This window comes from Hemiscyllium ocellatum, chromosome 45 (assembly GCF_020745735.1).
Source record: "Hemiscyllium ocellatum isolate sHemOce1 chromosome 45, sHemOce1.pat.X.cur, whole genome shotgun sequence".
Classification (NCBI taxonomy): domain Eukaryota; kingdom Metazoa; phylum Chordata; class Chondrichthyes; order Orectolobiformes; family Hemiscylliidae; genus Hemiscyllium; species Hemiscyllium ocellatum.
The window spans coordinates 17,356,035-17,362,034 of NC_083445.1; the positions used below are offsets into that span (position 1 = coordinate 17,356,035).

The following is a 6,000-nucleotide window of genomic DNA, read 5'->3' on the forward strand; positions in this document are numbered from 1 at the left end:
GAAGGGAGATGGAGAAGAAAATGTCTCACCATCTGAAACAATAGACTATTGAGAAAGATTACAATGTGGTGAGAGACAATGAAGCAGAACATTGAGAAATTAAGAAATAATCCAGAGAAATGAAAGAGGGTCATTCAAGGCGATACAGTGTGCTATCACAATGAAGTAATGTCACACTCCATAGGGGATCGGACAGGAGGTGTTGCACTGTCCCTGCCATTAGATCTTTCAACGATTGGTATTGTTGGGTGTGGGAATTTAGTGCCTGCCCCTAGTTGCCCCTTGAGAAGGTGGTGGTGAGCTGCCTCCTTGAACCGCTGCAGTCCATTTGCTGTACTTTGCCCTTAGGGAGGAATTCCAGCTTTTTGAGCCAGTGATACTGAAGGAATGGTGAAATATTTCCAAGCCAGGATGGGGAGTGGCTTGGAGGGGAACTTGCACGGGATGGTGTTCCCAAGTATTTGATGCCCTTGTCTTCCTAGGTGGAAGTAGGTGTTGGAAAATGCAAAGGATTTTTGGAGAATTTCTGTAGTATGTTTTGTTGGTGGTACTCAATGCTGTTCCTGAGGTGATGGGAGAGGGGGGGTGATTATTTATGGATGTGGTGCCAATCCAGTGCACTGCTTTGCCCTGGATGATGTGAGGTTTCTTGAGTGTTGTTGGAACTCCCCCCCCATCCAGGTAAGTGGGGAGTGTTCAATCACACTCCTGACTTGTGCCTTGTAGATGGTGGACAGGCTTTGGGGAGTCAGGGGGTGAATTACTAACAGCAGGGTTCATAGATTCTGACATGGTCTTGTAGCCACTGTGTTTCTGTGGTGAGTCCAGTTGTGTTTCTGGTCAATGGTAACCCCCAGGATGTTGATAGTGCGGGATTCAGTGAGGGTAACACCATTGAATGCCAAAGAGTGATGGTCAGATTGTCTCTTATTGGGGATGGTAAAAATCAACTAGGGAACATCTCTGGGACACCCGCACCACTCAACCACATCGCCCTGTGGTCCAACATTTCAACTCCCCCTCCCACTCTGCCGAGGACATGGAGGTCCTGGGCCTCCTTCACCGCTGCTCCCTCACCACCAGACGCCTGGAGAAAGAACGCCTCATCTTCCACCTCGGAACACTTCAACCCCAGGGCATCAATGTGGACTTCAACAGTTTCCTCATTTCCCCTCCCCCCACCTCACCCCAGTTCCAAACTTCCAGCTAGCACTTGTCCTACCTGCCTATCTTCTTTTCCACCTATCCACTCCACCCTCCCCACCCCCCGACCTATCACCTTCATCCCCTCCCCCACTCACCTATTGTACTCTATGCTACTTTCTCCCCACCCCCACCCTCCTCTAACTTATCTCTCCACCCTTCAGGCTCACTGCCTTATTCCTCATGAAGGACTTTTGCCCGAAACATTGATTTTCCTGCTTCTCGGATGCTGCCTGAACTGCTGTGCTTTTCCAGCACCACTCTAATCTAGACTCTTATTGGGGATGGTCATTGCTTGGCATTTGTGTGGCGCTGATGTTACTTAAACTCACTCATTGATCTCATTATTTCAGTTTGTGACGTCCGAGACTGCAACTGACTTGTACGATTTGCAATTCCATTTCCTAGTTGGCAACTGACCCTCAGATCAGAGCACAATCTTATCTCACCTTTACCCCCAACTCAATCCCCACTTTAATGGCAGTACATCCATTGGTGGTTTAATCCCTCGACACAATCATCCAAACACTTAGTTTGAAAAGCATGGATTGTTTTCGCTGGTGGGTGTTCGCCTTCTGGTTTACACACCGACTGACCCTCAATTACCTCGAATTTGGGTGAGTTTCGAGCAGGGATGCCCAGCGTTTAGCTCTTCCCAAAGACGATGGTTGAGAGTTGCCCAGCCAGCAGCTGCTGTGGCGAGGAGCTTGGGTGGTCTAACTGAAGGGAGGCTGCACTTTATCTCCCACGCTCACTGTCACACCTGCGCTGGGGGCAGGAGGGGGATCAGGCTGTGGTTGAGACCCACTGGGAAGTGGCAGCTCAAAGCCTGAGTCAGCTGGCCTTGGTTTAACTGACTGCAACCTCATCAGAACAGGCAGAAAATGTCGTGACAGGAAATTTAACCTGCAAACTTGTCGCTGACACAATCTACCCACTCTAACCTTCCAAGTTTAGACTTGATTGTTTCAAAGTGCTCTTGGCTACCTTCAGAGTTTCCACTCTCAGAGAATCATTGCAACAGGCCATTTGGCCCATCAAGTCTGCACCAACCCTCCAAAGACCATGCCAACCTATCCTTGCACATCCCAAGTTGCATCCATCTTATCCTGCACATCCCTGGGCATGGCAGGCAATTTAGCACGGCCAATTCGCCCTAACCTGCACATCTTTGGACTGTGGGAGGAAACCCACACAGACACGGGGAGAATGTGCAAACTCCACACAGTCACCTGAGGCTGGAATTGAATCCAGGTCCCCCAACGCTGTGAGGCAGCAATGCTAACCTCCGGACCATCATCCCACCCAGCTCTGCAACCCAGGTTCAAAACCCCACGTCACTCTCCCTCACCCTCCCACTGACACACTTTGGTCTCTCCCCCCTGAATCGTCAAATTCTGATCCTGATGTTGAAATCCTTCTTTGGTCTCTACACTCCCTGTCTTCATCCCCCTCTCCTACTTTCTGATAAATACTTAGTTCGGGACAAACAAATTGCAGATGCTGAGGTAGACAGGCAGGAGGCTGGAAGAACACAGCAAGCCACATAACATCAGGAGGTGGAGAAGTCAACGTTTCAGTTGTAACCCTTCTTCAGCTTTAGGGGTGGGAGTAGGGAAAGTTGCAGATAGAGGAGGTGGCTGGGTCAGTGGTAGGGGAGGGAGGGGCAGGGTGGCGGTGAACACAGATAGAGGGTGCGGCCTGGTTGGTCACTGGGAGAAATGAATCTGGTGATAAATTCTGCCCTCTTGCTAATTCCTGCACACTCCTGTTTCTCATCAACCCCTGACACTGGGCCTGAGGCCCCAGCAAACTCCTTTCTTTAAAAAAAACTCTTCCTTTCCTTGTTTCAGATGCTCCTTCAAACATACTTCTTTCGCCAAGTTTTGGTCATCTGTCCCAACACATCGGGAGGTGACATCATGTGAAAGGATGTGCAATGATTCTCTGATGAGGCAGCTTTGATTGGGAGACATTCTTGTTTGTAAAGTGCACAATATTATTGTTGTGTCTTTTGTTTGCTGTTACATATTTATGTATACATATACATATACAAAAATGTTACATATTTTGTTTTGAGCAGCAAGTGTGTTATATTTCTCGATGCCTATTGCTGTGGTATTAGTCACCTCTACCAGTGAGCGTGGTACTGGGTGAAGGGGTGTTCGACATTGTTCATGGCTACCAATCCTCCTCTGTCTTGGGTCTATCTAGAGATGAATGTCACAGGATACACAATCCGTAGAGTATCGACAGAACAGGCTGTTTGTTTTCAGACAACAAGGTTTATTGCACAGACAGCAGTAAATGCATCGACATTTGGTAAGTCTTAAATGCCTAGGACCATTAGGGAACGGTTACAGATAGCCACAGTCACACAGCATGGAATCAAACCCTTCCTTCCAACCATAATCCCAAACTAAATGAGTCCTAACTACCTGCATTTGGCCTATGTCCCCCCAAACATTCATGCACTTAGCACAATGTCTTTCAAATGTTTAACTCTACCACTTCCTCTGGCAATTTATTCCACACACGAACCAGTCTCTGTGTAAAATAAAATTGCCTCTCGTGTCTTTTCTGAATCTTTCTCCTCTCATTTTAAAAATGTGCCCCCAGTTCTTGAACCCTCCCCCCCCCATCTTAGGGAAAAGACAAGTACCATTAACTCTATCCATACCCCTCACGATTTTATAAACCTCTATCAGATCGCCTCTCAACCTCCCCAGCTTCAGTGAAACAAAATTCCCAGCCTATCCAGCCTCTCCTTACAACTCAACCCCCCATCGCCCATTCCCGGCAACAACCTGGTAAATCTCTCCAGCTTAACAATATCCTTCCTTTAACAGGGTGATCAGAACTGGACACGGTACTCCAGAATAGGCCTCACCAAAGTTACCAGCCTGACGGATGGAACCGAACTCCCCAGACACAGACTGTGTGTGACCTCAGTAGAACAGGTGGAGCCAATGCATTGTTAACATTAACCCCTTCAGAACCATGACCTTACATCACAGTTGGCACATGCTGCTGGTGGGTTGTGTATTTAAAGTGTTTCGTAATGTGTCATATTGCGATGGTCCAATATGTTGACTGACCTCTGTAAAGTTTTTAAAAAGGCCCTTATTAGTTTTGTGGTTACTGGGAAACCGCAGAATCCCCATATGCTGCAGAGTGAAACTCGGCAGATTGAGATTTCATGTCTGGGTGCATGACTTTTCGCAACTTCTTCTTCCTGCTCAAAGTCTTTTCTCGAACAAAGTGCACATTCTACAAAAGCTCTGCTGTCTCAGCTATACACATCCCCACTTACGTATTAATAAGATAATACCGTGTGAGATTATGAGGGGCATGGATGGGGGTGGGGGTAAGAGGTTGCTGTTCTCCTTAATTGAAGTAACAAAGGACAGGCATATTTTGAAGGTAGTTGAGTTATTTGAGTGTACGTGACAATAACAAACTAATTCTAACTCTAAGAGTCGGAAAGTGGGATTAGTATCGATAGGTCAGCACAGGATGGATGGGCCGAAGGAGCTACCTGACTCTTGATCAGCTGCTGGCATAGGGCAGCTTGGATAGAAACATAGGGAAGTTCAATACCCTGCACTTGCTGCTCCCATGGACTCTGACCCAACAGTGAAGACTTATGTAGTGGGGGGGGGGTAGTGGTGTAGAGTTCTGCTTGAGGGAAGTCAGTGGAAGCTGGGTCAAAGGGTCATCACTGGGAGAACTTGAGAAGGGCACTGCAGGAGTGTTGCTTGACACCATTTGCCTCAATATTTGGGCATCACATGGTCTTTGCATGATCCTGTAAGATGATAGGAACCTAAGCACATTAAGTTGAAGCACATTGGCAAAACCCCTATTACAAAACAGGAGTCCCTATTCCACTGAGAGATTGTCATTGGCATGAATCAGAGATTTAACATGAGAGGGTTGAACCATTTACAATCGATATTCCTGATCAGCAATCCAGATCCAGCCTGAAAAGCATCAGGAGTTGAAACGTAGAATATAGGGGTGGGCCATTCAGCCCTTCAGTAAGATCATCTAACTCTTGCATTGTTCCCCTTTCTGCTTCAGTCCAGTCCAAAAAAAACAAGATCACAGGCCTTCTTGAAATTCTTCAATGTTTTGGTATCAACAGCTTCCTGTGGCACTGAATTCAACAGGTCCACCAGTCTGTGGGTGAAGGAATTGCTCCTCACTGCTGTCCTAAATGGCCTAACCTTTTATCCACCTTAGAATCACAGAATCCCTAAAGTGTAGAAGGAGGCCATTCAGCCCATCAAGTCCACACTGAGCCTCTGGAGTGCATCTCATCCAGACCAACACTCTACCTTATCCTGTAACCCTGCATTTCCCATATCTGCTCCACCTAACCTGTATATCCCTGGCGTGAATGCATAATTTCCCATGACTAACCCCTTATAACCTGCATATCCCTGAACAGGATGGGCAATTTCCCACAGCCAATCTGCTTAATCTGCATATCTCTGGACAGTATGCATAATTTCCCATGACTAACCCCACCAAACCTGCATATCCCTGGATAGTATGGGCAATTTACAAAGGCCAATTCATCTAGTCTGCACGTCCCTGGACACTATCGACAATTTCCTAAGGCCAATCCACCTAATATGCATACCCCTGGATAGAATGGACAATATATTTACCAAGGTAATCCACCTCCTCTTCTTATCTTTACCAAGTCCAATCCACCTAACCTGTGTATCTTTTGACTGATCTGTCTGATTTCAAAACAGCCAGGTGGCAGAGCTCAGTTGTTGAAGCTTC

The 6,000-nt window shown here is 47.0% G+C and overlaps 1 long non-coding RNA gene across 1 annotated transcript in view; it reads left to right on the forward strand.

The window, feature by feature from the left end:
* LOC132835962 (uncharacterized) overlaps positions 1-4,434 on the forward strand; it is a 134,454-nt gene extending 130,020 nt beyond the window's left edge. The window contains exon 4 of the long non-coding RNA XR_009647315.1: positions 4,053-4,434. This is a non-coding gene — a long non-coding RNA (uncharacterized LOC132835962). The remainder of the gene's footprint in view (positions 1-4,052) is intronic.
* The last annotated feature ends 1,566 nt before the right edge of the window (positions 4,435-6,000 follow it).